Source organism: Stenella coeruleoalba, assembly GCF_951394435.1.
Source record: "Stenella coeruleoalba genome assembly, chromosome: 6".
Lineage (NCBI taxonomy): Eukaryota > Metazoa > Chordata > Mammalia > Artiodactyla > Delphinidae > Stenella > Stenella coeruleoalba.
Genome location: NC_137151.1, coordinates 88,847,863 through 88,866,993, shown reverse-complemented (window position 1 = coordinate 88,866,993; position 19,131 = coordinate 88,847,863). Strand labels below are relative to the sequence as shown.

The window sequence follows — 19,131 nt, the reverse complement described above, 5'->3', positions numbered from 1 at the left end:
ACATTGGCTAATATTTCTGTTATACCAGGAATAATAAGCAAGCACAAAGCCTCTCAAGGTATAACTGACCCTAAATGTGGAATCACTTCAAATAAAGGAACATGCAAACACATGATGTTCTGCTTATACAAGATGGAAACTAAATGAGCAGACCAGAATCCAATGATTAGTAAAATTTCACTCTGATGACCAGTTCTTTACACCAAAGAACTCAAAAGCTGACTGAATACTTTTTCTTTACAGGACTTTTCTCCCCCATCTCATTTTCGTTTGTCTCCGTGGAAGAAAAGCACTGAACAAGATTTAAATTCTTCACGCCTTATTCCTTCTGAAACGTATAGTCTGAAATTAGTTTATTTACTTTCAAATTAAGTCAGAATTTGTTATTGAAAGAATTGTACCTGGGTCTTTAGTTGCAGTATTGCTAAAGATTCTTCGCAGTCAAAGACATGCAGAATTCCAAGGTGGTGTGCTTTGTTATTTACTTTTTACTAGTAGGATTCTCAGTTTGCTGAATGTAGAGTAAATAAGAATTTGAAATTATACCACAGAATAAAAGGACTTCTTTCAATATTGGAGGCTCGTTGGTCTGTCAGGTAGAATCATCCAGGTTTCCAGGTTTGTGATTGCTGAGTTTTGGCTTCAGAATTCTCTAGGATAAATTTGCTTGTGAGCCTAAACCCACTTTTAAGTAATCATTTAATCTCCATTAACTATAAATATGTGTGGTTAGGTCCATTTCTGAGATTATAAGAAACAAATCAGTATTTTTTTCTTTCTAGATTTTGTCTTCCTGATTTTTTTCATGTTAGTTATTACAGTAAGCAGACATTCCTGAAATTTTAATAATGTATACCTAGGCAGTGTAAATGTTTTCTTCATTATTCCAAAATGTTTACTCTCACTGTTTACTTTTGTGGTTCTCCACAACTTTTAGCCTAGTCATTACCTGTCAAAAAGAATGTCTATAGAGAACAGACTTGTGGTTGCCAAGGGGAAGGGGGCATGAGGAGGATGGAGTGGGGAGTTCGGGGTTAGCAGATGCAAACTATTATATATAGGATGGCTAAACAACAAAGTCCTACTGTATAGCACAAGGAACTGTATCCAATATCCTGTGATAAACCATAATGGAAAAGAATATGAAAAAATAATGTGAATATATATATGTATAACTGAATCACTTTGCTATACAGCAGAAATTAACACAACGTCATAAATCAACTATACTTCAATTTAAAAAAATGTCTATATTAGTTCATGTTTTTGGACCAAATACCTCTTTTCAATCACTTCGGATTATTTTTGAGAATCTTCAACTGACTCCTGCATAAAAAAAAAAAAAATCCCCTGTCCACATTATGGTTCTTTAATCTGTCTTTGCACATAACTCTCCTTCCTATTCCTACTTCTCCGTTTTTTAATGCTTTCCATAGTCTCGGCATTATCTTGACTTTAATTCACATTTTTTTCCTATTCCTTTGTATGAATTTTCATGTTTCTTCATTTTAATTGGCAGCCATTTTATTCTATTTTAAAGTCTTTAAAGTTTAAACTTTTGGTCCCCATTGAGTCCCCTAGTGACACCAATTCATTAATATGCCGAAGGTTTATAGCACAGCACACTCCCTGAATGTGACACTTCTGGTGGGCTGGGGGAGGGGCATACCGAAGACAGTGTTACCCAAAAATGAAATATTAAAATAAATGTTCAACGTTTTAGCCGACGGCATATACTTTGCTAAGTAACTATATCATTTTTAAAAATTGGTAAATAAATCAAACTTACCCTTTCAAGAAGGTTTCAGTGGATGATTTAGGATGTTTACCTCTTTATTTCAGCTCTATCCAATTCAGGTAAGAGTTATAGGGTCCGGTTGGGTCCAGAGCCTGTGGAGACCACAAAAGGAAGGATAAAGGAAGGCCCTCCCCCTCAATTTACATTCATTTAGATCAGCTGGAGAACTACGGTTTTCAAATCCTAAGCTTTATATGTGTTTCCTTGAAGAGCGAGTAGTAACTCTTCCCCCTTTTAAAGCTTCAGGTCGTTCTTCAACTATTCTTTTTATGTTGTATAACCCTCAGGGGTTCATATCCGACTTTCATATTTAATGTACTTTAATTCAGCCTTGTAATGATCTGTGTACGCATTCATGAGCTCATCTTCCCCTTAGGACTTGCCCAGGTAGCAGAGACTAAATTGACATTCTTTACTACTTCCTGGCAAATGCAAGTCTGACTTCATGAATACCTTTATTTCTGCACTTGTGTCCAAAAGTTTCAGAGAGAGTGTGATTAACTGATTAAATAAATAAAACAAGGTCATCTGGGTGGATCCTTTTATAACACCATGACTGTACTAAACTGGCAACACACATATCCTGGCTTTTCTGCTTTACTTGCTCCCCCTCCTTTTTTAGTCCTGTGAATGATTCTTTGAAATCTCAAAAGGTTTGTATCACTTTCTCATAGCGTGAATTATGCCCTTACCTTCACTATATTTTGTGGATGGTTTGTCTACATTATTGGCCCTCAGCCAAATAATACATTTTGCATTTGAAGAGAAAGAATTTTCCCTTGCATTGATCTCTTCTTTTGGTGAGGGAAGTGGGGCTGGAAGGGAGAAGCATGAGTGGGAGAGAAGTAATGCCCCAAACAGAAACCAGTGACCCTTGATACAGTCCTGCCTGCTGCCTTCGAGGAGGTCATGGTCTGGAGGAATTCTTAATTGAAATGATATTGTACACCAATTCCTAGCACCAGCTCTACCATATTCTCCTCCCACACCCACACCCTCACCAGCTGCAATCTCCTCTCTCGTTTACATAATTGTTCTACTCTATAACACAGTCATTTCCTATTAAGATTCTACTACTCTTTATACTCTCTGCCTATAGCGGCTACCCTGGTCCTAGACTTGTGAAAAATGTTTGCTGAATTGAAATAAATTGCTTGGTCTTGCTCAGGATCATGTAGAAAACATTTATCTCCAATGACATCTTCATCTTGACTGCACACAATTAAGGTATAGTGACCAAAAACAACCTAAAGAAGAGTAGCATGGTTGACTTCAAATTGCAGCATAAGCAATTTTCATTTTTTTTTTTTCCTGAAAGAGCTCTATGTTTTTTCCCATTGTTTTCCTAAAAGATGAACCATTCTTAATGTTTGGTGGTGTAGGCCTCAAGGTGCAGACAGGAGTGTTTTTGCGATTTTAAATACTTTCTGCCTAGCATGGATAATAACCAAGGGGAATTAAAATACATGAAGTATGGCAATTCCCTGACGGTCCAGTGGTGAGGACTCCGTGCTTTCAATGCCATGGGCCCGGGGAACTAAGATCCTGCACGCTGCATGCAAGGCAGCCAAAAAAAAAAAAAAAAAAAAAATTAAGTACAACTTTACAAAACATTTACAAAATAAAATGCAGGTTAAACTTGAGTTTGTCTTCAGCCATATCTTTGTAGTACACAAGATTGTAAAAAAATTGGTGAATCATATATGTCTGCATGTTACCCCACATTCAGACCTGGAAAAGTCACAGACTGAATTGCCTGAATTTTCTCATTTGCTGGGGCCAGGGAGGCAGAGAAGGAGGAGGGGAATGGATTACCCCTCAGTGCTCCTCTGTCCCCTACCCTGTGCCTGTGTTCTCTTCACGTGCAAGCTAAGCTACCAAACCATCACCAGGACACAGAGGAATAGAAGCTCAGGTCCTGTGGGTAGGAGGTCCGTATGTCAGATTGGTTAATGAAGGGAAGCTGGGTATTAGGATTTGAAACAGAAGATCAAAAGATTCCATTATATCTGGGTCTTGTTTTAAATAATCACAGTTAGATTTTTAAACTCTTGGTGTCGACTGACTTACCTTTATTTCTTCCCTGTCACCTAGGCCTTCACACATGTTTGAATAATGAATTTTAAAAGTTATAGTGCAATATGCATATATTGAAATGTTATACAGGAAGTCCCCTGCATACAAACCTTCAAATTGCGAACTTTCAAAGATGCAAATGTGCGTTCACATGTCCAATCATGTAAGTACTTGTAAGGTACTTACATGTAAGGTACTTGTTGTGCAGGTCGGATGATATAATATATGTAAATAAAGCACTTAGCACAGTGCCTGGCATTCTCAGTGGATGTCAGCTAAAAACAAACAATGAAACATCAGCTGCTCAGCATCTCTTATCTGTAAAAAGGTAGAAGAGTCAAGAAAAGCCCCTGGAGTACGGGATATCCAATAGATTGTATCCCTCTGATCAAGAGCTGCTGTTCATGCAAATGAGCTATCACCTCACACCAGTCAGAGTGGTCATCATCAAAAAATCTACAAACAGTAAATGCTGGAGAGTATGTGGAGAAAAGGGAACCTTCTTGCACTGTTGGTGGGAATGTAAATTGATACAGCCACTATGGAGAACAGTATGGAAGTTCCTTAAAAAACTAAAATTAGAACTACCATATGACCTAGCAATCCCACTACTGGGCATATACCCTGAGAAAACCATAATTCAAAAAGAGTCATGTACCACAATGTTCATTACAGCTCTGTTTGCAATAGCCAGGACATGGAAGCAACCTAAGTGTCCATTGACAGATGAATGGATAAAGAAGATGTGGCACATATATACAATGGAATATTACTCAGTCATAAAAAGAAATTGAGTTATTTGTAGTGAGGTGGATGGACCTAGACTCTGTCATACAGAGTGAAGTAAGTCAGAAAGAGGAAAAGAAATACTGTATGCTAACACATATATATGGAATCTAAAAAACAAAAAATGGTCCTGAAGAACCTAGAGGCAGGAATGGGAATAAAGACACAGACCTACTAGAGAATGGACTTGAGGACACGGGGAGGGGTAAGGGTAAGCTGGGACAAAGTGAGAGAGTGGCATGGACATATATACACTACGAAATGTAAAATAGATAGCTAGTGGGAAGCAGCTGCATAGCACAAGGAGATCAGCTCGGTGCTTTGTGACCACCTAGAGGGGTGGGATGGGGAGGGTGGGAGGGAGGGAGACGCAAGAGGGAAGAGATACGGGGATATATGTATATGTATAGCTGATTCACTTTGTTATAAAGCAGAAACTAACACACCATTGTAAAGCAATTATACTCCAATAAAGATGTTAAAAAAATCTGAATAAACAAATCTGCACAAGAGGATAAAAAATAAAACAGTTTTGGTGTAAAAAAAAAAGAGCTGCTGTTCACTCTCTGTTCTCTTGTTCTTTTAGATCACCTTCATACCTCCCATCTTTGCCATTGTCAGAGGTTGCCAAAGACATTTCTTCATTCAAGGGCTATTTACTAAAGGCCGATTCTGTGTCAAGTAGTAGCTTTGTGTTGGGGGTATATTTGTGAACACCTCATGGAGAGAGTTGAAAACATAGGTAATAAGACAAACACACAAATCCAGTAACTGTCACTTGTAAGAAGAAAAAACATGAGACTCTCCTTTAGATGTGTCTATAGAGGAAGACCTCTCTGAGGAAGGGAAATTTAAGCTGAAAGGCCAAAGAAAGAGCAGACATGGTTTCCACACATTATGGCCTTTCTCTGAGGTGCTTGTGATAATTGCCAGATTTATCTGTCCTGTAACTTTCCTGTAATTGCTGACTATCACAATTCAGAGATGATCTCAAGAGACATCCAGGACAGACTATTTCCTGCCAAGAATGACCCTTGGGTAATGGTCATAGATGTAACTACAGGGCAGCCACATACACACTTGTGCAGGCTGTTACTACATAAGGACACTGGGCAAGCAGAGTGCCCTGCACAGGGCTGCATTCACCTGCCTTTTAGGGAGGGGTGCCTTTTCCACTTAAAGCCAGAATGAGTCAGTGGCCCTGTGCAGCCTCAGAATGAAAGCACACTCAAAAGTGAAAGGTTTTTCAAAAGCAGGATGGCACTAGGGACTCAAGGTACCATCCCAGAACGTCGCAACTGAATTCCTATGTATAGGTGACAAAGAGGACCCATATTACTATAGACTTGCACCATGATTTATAACCCACTTTTCAGAGGAAGCATGTTTTTCCTCCTCTTGGCATCAGAGGGATCAGGGTCCGTGCTGGCTTTCTGGCTGAGTGGAGCACCGGGTGCCGTGGCAGCCTGGGGAATGGTAGCTTGGGCGCCTGTTGCCTAAGTCCCCACTCAACCCACTTCTTCCTCAGTGGGGCAGTGTCGGTCCCCAGAGCTGTGACTAATGGCCTCCCTCTCAGGCTCTCAGAACAGAGCAGTTCTTTTTGGATTTGGAATAATTCTCCTTCATACCAGAGCAGAATCTTTCTTCCTGACTACCTAAAAAAACAAGCCCACAAAGAATCCCTTTTGGGTTGTAGTAACCTGTGGGAGTAATAAAGAAGAAATAGTGAGGGGGAAAGTGTAGGAGACCATGAGCTAAATACAAGAGAATGTCCAGTTAATGTTTGCATACTCACAGCAGTATCTAGTTAAACTATCTCAGGGAGGTAGAGGAAAATTTTTACAAAGAATTGTGTTAAATTAGTTTCAACAGGTTTAACCAAAAAAAAAAGAAAAACCCACACATAGTATTCTCTTGACTAGCTTTCTTACATATTAAAACTTAAAATTATGCAGATGAATTCTCAGGCTAAGACATGTTTTGGCCTAATTAACAATACCTCAGACTAGCAAGCAGGGCTCTGTGATTTTAAAGATAGCACTTATACTTAAGGCAAGAACTAACAAAACTGGACAGACTTGATTTCTATCAAGGTTTCCTTGTAGGGAGTCAAAAAAGAAAAAGAAGAAAAAGGTATTAGTCTCTCAGAGAATTGAAATGACAGAAAGTCAAGCCGGACATTAATAATGCACAAATTTTACGTGGGTTAATTTAGATGCATTAATTTAGAAAAATATAACTCTCCCGCCGCTTTTGGAGACTACACAAACTATAACTCTAGTTAATAGGCTTCACAATGACAAAGCAGTTACAATTCCAATCCAGAAATCGTGGCTTTCTGGCATCTAGTATATCTACAGTGATTTCAAGGATATTGTAAAAGTCTCAAAATAAAATTAATGTTGATTGGCCTGAATTTTGAAAAGAAATAAATATGAAATATAACTTTTGGGGGGAATGGTGAGGCTACTCTAAAAAGACTGATCATCTTGACTGCAGGTACTACAAGTTTTATTCCTGGACCACAAACATGACTAATATCTCGTTTAAAAGGGTCAGGCAAAGAAAGAAAAGCTTTGTAAAGAAAGAGTACAATAAAAAATTTGCAATCAGGACTTCCCAGGTGGTGCAGTGGTTAAGAATCCGCCTGCCAAATGCAGGGTACACAGGTTCGAGTTCTGGTCCAGGAAGATCCCACATGCCGCGGAACAACTAAGTCCTTGCGCCACAACTACTAAGCCTGCGCTCTAGAGCCCGTGAGCCACAACTACTGAAGCCCACATGCCTAGAGCCCGTGCTCCGCAACAAGAGAAGCCACCGCAGTGAGAAGCCCGTGCACCGCAACAAGACTGGCCCCCACTCGCTGCAACTAGAGAAAGCCCGCGCGCAGCAACGAAGACCCAACACGGCCAAAAAAAAAATAATTAATTAATTAATTTTTAAAAAATTTGCAATCTCTAAAGAATGTACTTATGATATAAAAATTTCAGTGCCATCAACTCCCTTCCTTCTGCCACCCCCCCCACCATCCTCAGCAGTCCAGCCTGAAATCAAATATGTGCTGACTCTCCTTAAATATATTTAATGTCTTTTCTTCTGGATGTTTCCTTTCAGAACATTATTGAAAGGTATTTTACATCTAGAAGGAAATGATCAGCAATCTCTTGAAGTTTAAATAACCAGGGATATGCAGTAAACCCTGCAGTGATAGATTTAGAAATGACATAAAAGGGAGAAAATGAGATCTGAATGGCCTTTCAACTTACTGCTCATATGAGATTGTTTGGATGCCATTGAGATTGAGGCACTAGTTAAGATTTGAGATTATTCTGCAGCCAGCCCCATATTTAGAATTCTGAGTGGAGGATAAAAATAATAATTATAGTCATGATATAGATCATGTATTCACTTGTTTATTCATTCATACAACAAATATGTTTAGAGAACCGACAGTTCTAGGCACTTGGGATGCAGTAGTAAACAAAATCAGTGCTATCACCACCTTGACCTAATTGACACATATAGAGCACTCCACCTAGAAAGAGCAGAACTCACAGGTTTTTTTTTTCACTGTATGTGGAACATTCAAGAAAATACATCAGATTTGGGCCTAAAATAAATCTCAATAAATTTAAAAGAATTGAAAATTAAAAACATATGACTCTGACTATAATGGAAGGAAATAAGAATCAATTTTCTAGATACATGGAAAATCCTCAAATATCTGGATTAAGCAATGTACTTCTAAATAACACATGGTAAAAAGAAAATACTTTGAAGTGAGTAAAAATAAAAACACAACACAGCAAAATTTATGTGATGCAGCTAAAGCAGTGTTTGGTGAGAAATTTACAATGCTATATGTTTATACAGAAGAGAAGAAAGATCTAAAGCTTTCACATTAAGCAATCAAATTAAGAATTAAGGGGGCTTCCCTGGTGGCGCAGTGGTTGAGAGTCCGCCTGCCGATGCAGGGGACGCGGGTTCGTGCCCCGGTCTGGGAAGATCCCACATGCCGTGGAGCGGCTGGGCCCGTGAGCCATGGCCGCTGAGCCTGCGCGTCCAGAGCCTGGGCTCCGCAAAGGGAGAGGCCACAACAGTGAGAGGCCCGCATACCGCAAAAAAAAAAAAAAAAAAAAAAAAAAAAAAGAATTAAAGAGAAGGCCACATTAAACCAAGGTACACAGAAGGAAGAGAAAAGATAAAAGTAGAAATCAGTGAATCAGCAAAGGGACAACAGAAAGAGAAAAATCAATAAATCCAAAGATCTTTTCAGATAAAGTAAACATCATTATTCATTAGGGAAATGCATATTAAAATCACATAAATTACCACTATAATGACTCAAGTGAAAAAGATTGCTAATTCCAAGTTTTGGTAATTATGTAGAATAACCACAGCTCTTATATATTGCTAGGGGGATGCAAAATGGTAGAGTCACTTTGGAAAATTGAAGTTCCTTAAAAAGTTAAACATACATTTATTTACCATATGACCCAGTAATCTCACTGACAGGTATCTATCCAAGGGAAACAAAAACTTGTATCCACGAAAAGACTTGTATGGAAATGTTTGTAGAAACTTCTTTGTAATAGCCCCAAATCGAAAACAATCCAAATGCCCATCAACTGGTAAACTGATAAGCAAACTGTGGTAGACCCATCCAGTGGAAAACCATTTCACCAAAGGGATAAACTACTGACACATGTAACAATAAAAAGGAACAAGCTACTGGATGTGGACAAATCTCAAAAGCATTAAGCTGAGTGAAGGAAGGCGGAGTCAATAGCATAATGCAATATAATTCAATTTATACAAAATTCTAAAAAGGCAGACTGTAGTGACAGGGAGATGAGTGGCCCTTCAGGGGCTGGGGGAGGGAGTAGGAAAAGAGGATTTACTGCAGAGGGCCAGGAAGGAAGTCTTTGGGGTGATGAAAGTGTTCTCTATGTCGATTTTGGTAGTGGTTACAGGGCTTTATACATTTATCAGAACTCTTCTAAATATACACTTAAAATTATTGGATTTTATTGTATGTAGTTTGTACTTCAATAAAGCTGTAAAAAATAGAAACTATAAGAATGACATGAAAAATCCAGTCTAATCAATGGTACATTTTTTTTTTCAACATATTGCTAAATGGATTTCTGACACTAGGAAAATCTATCAAACCCTATCTCTTCTTTTGAAAGAGGATGTTTGAAAACATCAGCATATTCATATTTTAAATTGAAGTAACACAATTACTAAGTAAAGTGGGAAAAGCAAACAAAAAATGAAAAATGAGGAAAAAATGACTTTGTTATAAAGCATTTAAGACAGTAAAAAGAGAAAATAAACAGAGAAAGGATATTGTTCAAAGTCAGAAAGTAAGAACTGTTTATTTCTAGAAAGAAAAAGCTTTATCTCTTGATCAGGGGGCACAAGTAGAAAAGTCAAACCAGATGGACAGGGCTCTGTGGGCAGCCTTAGTGTCGAGTTTGTGGCCGCCAAGCAGTGTAGGCCATTTCCAGAAATTAAGTTGTATATTGTATGAATATATTATCTAGAGATCTGATATTAATTAAATCTTGGATTTTACAACAAGCCTTATTATATTCAGAGCAGACTTCTTGCTTCTGCAGAACACACTGCAGCCACCATATTCATATTCAAATGACTTTGTTTCTTCCACTTCAGGACTAGGGATGTGTCCCTGTTTTTGGCAATTAGACCTGCAACTCTCTAAGGAATGAAGATTCCCCGCAGATTCACAATTATCCTAACTTGCCTGGTGCCACATTACTGCTGCCTGGCACTCCCCCGCTGATCTGCTGGATCAGTTCTGCTACTCACATCTGATGAAGCCACAGGCTGCTGTGAAAGGAAACAGAGGAAATCTAAAAGCCAGTGTATTGACTGAAGAGGTTTCATTTTCTCCTTAAAACTAGGAATCCTTTTAACCTAAATTCACTGTACCAGAACTTTCCCCTCCATTTCTTAAACTCATTAAAGGAAGGCACGATGTGCGAAATGATTTTTTTTCACACCGAACAATTTTGGAGGCTGCTCATGCCTGAAGTACCTGCTGTCCTAAATACTTAAGGGCAAAAGATTCTGAGAAGGTATGACCTTGAAAAGCGTCCTTTATGTCTAAAGAAAATGAGTCCATTCTTGAAAATTCTGGAGAGCATGCACAGAAATAAGTCATCCTGATGTCACAAAGCCTTTCTCCTAGCAGTCTGTGAGGATTCTGAGAACCTTTGGCAGCTTGTGGGGAATGCCATAGAGATGGGGGTTGAGCCCTTATCTGTACCTGAGTCCAGTAGGACTGAGCAGCCCACTGCACTGATGGGCAACGAATTCGAAAGAGGAAAGGCGTCCCAGGGGCGGAGCCAAATGTGGGCTGTACGAGGCAGTTCAAGCTCGACTTCCGGGAGCCTCATCTCACACAAGTACCGTGACGCCGATGCTGAGACCAGCTCCACTGCTATCCAGGTTGCTGCCCTGAGAATGCTCTCCCGAGGCTATAGGGCCAAGGCATCCAGTGTTTTGGGTATATTGCCTCGGTTAAATAGTTCTCATTCAACTGAGGCCTTGTGACTCATTTGTGTGAGATGTGTCTCAACAAATGTGCTGTTCACAAGTCCTAAAACTGGCATAAATGTACTGAGATTTATTTAAAATATACATGAGTGGATTGATAACTTTCCATATACTCTCTTGTATTCTATAAGCCTGAGTGTGAAACAAGTGTTTGCAAGAGTCAGATCCTGGGATTATGTATCACCTTGAGCACACAATACATGAACATCACCCAGTATGTGCATGGGCAGGAAAACTGAGAAGCACTCCAATAAGGCAATGATACAATTGTTTATCCAGTTGTTCTGTTTTCTTTTTTAGAAGATTGGCTAAGACCCAAGAAAAAGTACTACAGTCTCCAGACTTTAGAGTTAGACAGGAGACTTGGCTAAAAGAGAATCACAAATCACAACTAGCTTTTTAATTCAAAAGAATATCTTTCTGCAAGCTGGTTATCTGTCCAGAAAGCTTTTCTTATGGCTTCTTCAGCTAATCAAAGATGAATGAAGTCTCAGAAGACATATATCTAAATGCTTCCTTCCTTTTGTCATTTTTCCAGCACAATCAACGTGACAATTCGACAAATAAGGTCAGAGTTTGAACTTGCACACACTGATCATTAATTCCTCAGAAAGAAAATCGCTGATCAAGTGGGAGTGTCTCCACCGTTTCCACGGGGTTGAAACTAGGGCATTTTGGTTTCTGATATGAAAAAGGAAACCTAACAGCAAATAGCATTGTAAAGTTTTTCATTTCCTTTGGAAGAGATTACTTAGAAGTGTAACAATATCTCTTGTATTCTCTTTGTGTATCTTATCTTCTTGGTTACCATTGAGAAATCTGGTCTCTGCACTTTCAGGCTTCTTTAGCAGGACAAGTAACTCTTATCAGAACAGCTCTCATTAGTGGAGTATATTAATATAATTTGATTGATGTTTTATGGTTAGATAACCCAGGCTGCAACTTGGCAGCGGTAAAGATCATGACTTAGATTAAGGGTTCGCTAAGATTTTCTGAAAGGACCAGATAGTGAATATTGTAGGCTTTGCGGGCCATATGGTCTCTGTGGCACCTACTGAACTCTGCCCTTATGGCAAGAAAGTAGCCCCAGACAATGCATAAGTGAAGGAATGTGGCTGTATTCCAATAAAAACTTTACGCCTGAAATTTGAATTTCATATAACTTTCACATATCATGAAATATTTTGATTTTTTTAACCATGGAAAAATATAAAAACCATTCTGAGCCTGTGGACTGTAGAACAACAGGTCGTGGGACCTGATTCAGCATTTGGGGAGTAGATTGTTGACCTCTGGCTTAAAGTCACACTAAGCCACACTCCACCTTGTGACTGCTATAAAAGGACAAATCACAAGGCCCCAAACCAAGTGTAAATAATTAAATAATAATTTAGGGCTACTGGCACATTGCACTGTTTAGATTTGTCCTCAGGTTTCCCCAAGAGACTGACTGCTTGAATGGTGACTTCTCAAATTTTTCCCAAAAGTATTAACAGTGAGAATCACAGGGCAGGTGTGGGAAGTGCAGGGTGTGCAAAGCTGTCCAGCCTCAAAATGGAAATTTGTTTCTAGTTCTGTCTTAAATGTTGTTGTGAATTTGGCATTCTATCCCATAATCTGTTTTACCCTAAATTTTCTAGTAAAGCTAACGCTCCAGAAAGGCAATGCTGGTTTGTACACAGCCCTGTTCCTCCAAGGATATGGTACTTGAATCTGAGAAACCAAAGAGGGAGGCTTCGATACTACCATACTCAAAAAATTAAATAAAAATTTAGTTGTAGAATTCCATATAGTTAAATAGCTTCACCAGGAATAATTGTTCTGAAAATACACTGCTGCAAAGAGAATCTGTTTCATTTATGATTTTCTGTGAAAAGGGGAAAAGCTGAATAAAGTTATTAATACATAAGAGCAACGATTTCACAATGAAAAGAATATAGGATAAAATCCACTGAAATGGAATCTTCCATAAGTAACACCAAGATGACAACAGAGAAGCTAAAAGCAGAACACAATTCCTCTTATATCTTTGATTTATAAGAATGTGTATATTTAAATTACCAAGTGCCTCGAGCTATTTTTGACTTTCAGATTCTTTCTTTTAGTCCTACTACCTGGTGTGAATCTTATCTTCTCCTCTGCTCCCCCCTCACCCCACCAAACTTTTAGCAAGATTTAGCAAGACTTTTATAGCAAGATATTTCTGTTGTTTTCTCCCAAGGCACCGACTGTCTCAAAAGTCCAAACCAAAATCTGAAATCAGTTTCAATCCACTTCTAAAAGATTTTTCTCTAACTCTTTTAATGCACGCACTTGATATCCTCTTTTAAGTATGTAGCCCAAAATTGTACCCTGAAGCTGACAATAGTCTTATACCCTGGTGAGTTACCATGACAACCCTCAGATTAGCTTCTGGAAAACAGAAACAAGAGTTTCATCCTATATACTTTATTACACAGCTCCCTCCTGCACTTTGAGTCCTAACAGGAGGAAGATCAGGGCTAATTCTTCTGCCTCAGTTTGCTTCTTTGAAAAGATGAGATTTGGGAAAGAGGCTACATTTCCCTTGAAATGATTGTAGTCAAGTAAAGAAACCCTGCCAAAATCCTGGCATCAGCATTTTGCTTTGGATGGCAGTTTCGATTTGGCTTTTCAGTTTTTCATACCTTTTCCTTTTTTTAACATGATGGGTATGGTTACAAGTCTAGAGTCATGTTTTACAACATGGAGCACCCCACCTCACAGCTTTACAAATGCCACCAATGACACACTTTGGGACGTTGCTATTTCACCTTGAGAAGACCTTGGAATCTGACTAGGTACAGCAGCTCCGAGTTTCGGTTTTATTTGTATACAAACCAGATTTTTAGTCAAAAGCAATACAATGCACTTCTCCCATCCCCCCAGACTCCAAATCTTCATTTAGCACATCTAGAAATGTCTGGTAACTAAGAAATCAAAGCATTTGGCCAAAAAGATGTTAAGCCAGAAACAGTTAATTTCTGGGCCAGGGTTCATGTTTAATTTATTATAAGAAAAAGCTGCCTCAATATAATAAAGGCGATATATGACAAACCCACAGCAAACATCATTCTCAATGGTGAAAAACTGAAAGCATTTCCTCTAAGATCAGGAACAAGACAAGGATGTCCACTCTCGCTACTATTATTCAACATAGTTTTGGAAGTCCTAGCCACAGTGATCAGAGAAGAAAAAGAAATAAAAGGAATACAAATCGGAAAAGAAGACATAAAACTGTCACTGTTTGCAGGTGACATGATACTATACATAGATAATCCTAAAGGTGCCACCAGAAAACTACTAGAGCTAATCAATGAATTTGATAAAGTTGCAGGATACAAAATGAATGCACAGAAATCTTTTGCATTCCTATGCACTAACAATAAAAGATCAGAAAGAGAAATTAAGGAAACAATCCCATTTACCATTTCAACAAAAAGAATAAAATACCTAGGAATAAACCTACCTAAGGAGGTAAAAGATCTGTACTCAGAAAACTATAAGACACTGATGAAAGAAATCAAAGATGAACACAAACAGATGGAGAGATATACCATGTTCTTGGATTGGAAGAATCAATATTGAAAATGACTATACTACCTGAAGCAATCTACAGATTCAGTGCAATCTCTATCTACCAATGGCATTTTTTACAGAACTAGAGCAAAAAACCTTAAAATTTGTAATGGAGATACAAAAGACCCGGAATTGCCAAAGCAAACTTGAGGGAAAAAAATGGAGCTGGAGGAATCAGACTCCTTGACTTCAGACTATACTACGAAGCTACAGTAATCAAGACAATATGGTACTGGCACAAAAGTAGAAATATAGATCAATGGAGCAGGATAGAAAGCCCAGAGATAAACCAACCTATGCACCTATGGTCAACTAATCTATGACAAAGCAGGCAAGGATATACAATGGAGAAAAGACAGTCTCTTCAATAAGTGGTACTGGGAAAACTGGACAGCTACATGTAAAAGAATGAAATTAGAACACCCCCACCATACATAAAAATAATCTCAAAATGGATTAAAGACCTAAACGTAAGACCGGACACTATAAAACTCTCAGAGGAAAGCATAGAAAGAACACTCTTTGCCATAAATCACAGCAAGATCCTTTTTGACCCACCTCCTAGAGTAATGGAAATAAAAACAAAAATAAACAAATGGGACTTAATGAAACTTAAAAGCTTTTGCACAGAAAACTATAAACAAGATGAAAAGACAACCCTCAGAATGGGAGAAAATATTTGCAAACGAATCAATGGACAAAGGATTAATCTCCAAAATATATAAACAGCTCATGCAGCTCAATATCAAAAAAACAAACAACCCAATCAATAAATGGGCAGAAGATCTAAATAGACATTTCTCCAAAGACATACAGATTGCCAAGAGGCACATGAAAAGCTACTCAACATCACTAATTATTGGAGAAATGCAAATCAAAACTACAATGAGGTATCACCGCACACTGGTTAGAATGGGCATCATCAGAAAATCTACAGACAATAAATGCTGGAGAGGGTGTGGAGAAAAGGGAACCCTCCTGCACTGTTGGTGGGAATGTAAACTGATACAGCCACTATGGAGAACACTATGGAGGTTCCTTAAAAAACTAAAAATAGAATTACCATATGACACAGCTATCCCACTACTGGGCATATACCCAGAGAAAACCATAATTCAAAAAGACACATGCACCCCAATGTTCATTGCAGCACTATTTACAATAGCCAGGTCATGGAAGCAACCTAAATGCCCATCGACAGATGAATGGATAAAGCAGATGTGGTACATATATACAATGGAGTATTACTCAGCCATAAAAAGGAACAAAATTGGGTCATTTGTAGAGATGTGGATGGACCTAGAGACTGTCATACAGAGTGAAGTAAGTCAGAAAGAGAAAAACAGATATAGTATATTAATGCATATATGTGCAATCTAGAAAAATGGTACAGATGAACCGGTTTGCAAGACAGAAATAGAGACACAGATGTAGAGAACAAACTTATGGACACCAAGGGGGGAAGGGGAGTGGGTTGAATTGGGATATTGAGATTGACATATATACACTAATATGTATAAAATAGATAACTAATAAGAACCTGCTGTATAAAAAATAAATAAATTAAATTAAATTTTTAAAAAAAACATGAAATGCTAACCTTGGCTCTCTTGGAAGGCTTTTAGAGTCAGGTACTAAATACTACAAGACCTGAAAAATATTTCATTTCAGAGCTCTATAGAGGTGTTTAAAATTTAGGAATTTCAACAGTGAATTCGTAGACAGTGAATTTAGGAATTCAATACATCTTGGTCTGCTCAAGTATTGCAGTAATCAGGGACCTGCTGACAAGTGGCCTGAACATTTCTGTCCATGTTGTCCTTTAGGCTCTGTATCCATTGAGGCCTGTGCCTCTGGCTCACCTCTCACACACCTGCCCTTCAGTCCTTGAAACCTCAATAATTTGAGTGGGCTATTTTCTTATTGATGGGTACTGCTTCTCCTACCTGAGGCTCGCTTAGGGGAAATTCTGTGACAAACAGCTTTATTTCTCAATTCTATTTCCTGAAACCTGAACATTTCAGTGTTAGCCATTGAGAACTGAAAAGTACTCCTGGTTATGGTAATTTAAAAAGAGGAAAAAGGGGTTTGGGAATTGAAAACTGAGCTGAAGAAGATGCACATTAGCAAAAAGAAAGAAAACCTAAGAGGCAGAAGAAATTCCAGGCCTCTGAGGAGTATTTTGATGGTGTCCTGAAAGAGGCAATTGAGACTTGAATGAAATAATCAGCGTGAAGCTACAAGAAGAGAGTTTAAGACTAGATCACCATAGGGTTTAGAGAGGATTAAGAAATAGGTACTTGGCTATATGGAGTAGGTTAAATAAGGACAATCTAGAACTTAAAATTTGTTTAATTCTTAAAATTATCGTATGACAAAGCTACTTGAGGATTGGGATCAAGCACCAAAGATATACCACCACCAGCTGGAAAACAAAACTCAAGATTCATATTATTTAGAACAAGACAACCCCATTGAATCTCAGTAGAATTGAGACCTTGAACAGTTTTGAGCACACTGTAAGGTACAGTAAGAAAAATTAACCCTACAAATATCCATTATCATTTGATGTGTCACAGATATTAGGTTTATTTAGTCTGCTCACGTCATTGCTTTGTTCTGTGGATGGCAGAATAATCCTCAGGGCTTCTGTAAGGCTCTGCCTGACCTCTATTTCCTGAACACTGTTTCTCCTTAAGGTTTTAACCTTCTAAATCATGTATTTTCTAAGAGAGAAGTTTTCAAAAATCTAAGCTTGAGATGAGCCTCCTACATTAGGGAGATGAGGATGTTTCAAGTTGAAAGAGGGTTTGCATCCACAGAGCTAATTCACACTTCAGGCCTTCCAAGAGCCTGGAGTCAGAGCTTCCATCCCAGGGAGCAAACGCCTCCTGTACACTTCGTAGTTGGCACTGACCCGAAATGCCTATTGATCTATCTGGGCCTGTAAGTAATTTTCTTTTACCTTTAAAATTGTACCCTTGGCACAGCTAATCTTAAGGTGCAACATAGTAAAAAAAAAAAAAAAAATCTGAAGAGCACAAAGCAATTCCAGCAGAAAATATATATAAGGCAGGAATTGAAAAACTGTCACACATCTTCTAAATTCAATATTAGTTCCGAGGAAACACAAATACCTTATCTTAGTTTTTTTATTATACAATTTGTGTTTGTACTATCTTTGATTCTTCCACTTTTAAAGTCAGCATTATAAAAATTCACATGCTTTGTAAATACCTTAATGCGCATATTTTACATTATATGGAAATTTATCTACATTTATTTCCATCGTCTATTGTCTTTCCAAACTTTACACTCACTTACTATTCCATTTCATCATTTCATAAGTGTTTGGCAAATCGAATCAGACCTTCTAATTGATTGGCTTAGAACAAGAAACTTTTTTTAGTGTTCAGTTTTGTCCCTTGGTTTTCTGAATATATTCCCTTATCACATCATTCAAGTATTTTGGGATTAATGATCAATTCAAAGAGAAAAGGTCATGCTAGCAGTACATCTTTTTCATTACAATTTTAAGTATCTCACTGATTTAACAATTTACTGATCAGCCTGAAAATCTTTGCTGATCAAATTGCTTATTTTTTGACTAAATTACACACAAGCCTCAGTCTATTTATCAGGCTGTTAACTGAAGGACTGTGGTGTGTTTACTGTGCAAATTACCGTGATGTTATGAACCATCAGCATACATATGTACCACTACCTATGGATTCAAAATTATTTATTGCATAGTAGGAATTAAAAAGATTTCTTTTGCTGTTTCCTTTTTCCTGATTTGAAAAGTTTATCAGGTGAAGAGATTCAGAACATGCCATCCAAAATATGCCACTTTGGCATATTGATTACTTTGAGCTGAAAGCACTTGAGAAACAGCAGATGCATGAAGACTGTTGTACCTCCCCCTTTCTACCTAAAAGCAGATCATAAAATTTCCAATGAGAAAGGAGCCTTCCCTGGATCAAGAAGAGAACATTCTTATCACCAGACTGGGAGTTATGGCTGAAATGGACATGTACAAGCTTCATATAATTTCTAGTCACTGTCCCACAGCTTACTGCCTCTAGCCCAAGCCCCTTTGTCTTCTTACATCCCCACGATTTATCATCCTTTGTGTAAAAATGTATATAAGCTTTGCAGCCTGATGGCTTCTTTAGGTCTTCATTTTCCATCTGAAGACTCCCATGTTCATGTTAAAAAAAAATTAAATAAATGTGGATGTTTTTCTCCTGTTAATCTGTTTTATGTCACTTTAATTCTTAGGCCAGTCA

General features: G+C 38.1%; 1 protein-coding gene across 2 annotated transcripts in view; it reads right to left on the bottom strand.

The window, feature by feature from the left end:
* Window positions 1-19,131, bottom strand: part of SLC39A10 (solute carrier family 39 member 10) — a 152,568-nt gene that overhangs the window by 103,021 nt on the left and 30,416 nt on the right. The window contains exon 2 of one of the 2 annotated variants that reach the window (XM_079923955.1): window positions 1,790-1,890. The gene's annotated coding sequence lies outside the window, so the exon portion shown is untranslated. Of the gene's footprint in view, window positions 1-1,789; window positions 2,293-19,131 lie in introns of those variants that run through there. The other variant, XM_079923954.1, reaches the window with a different exon arrangement.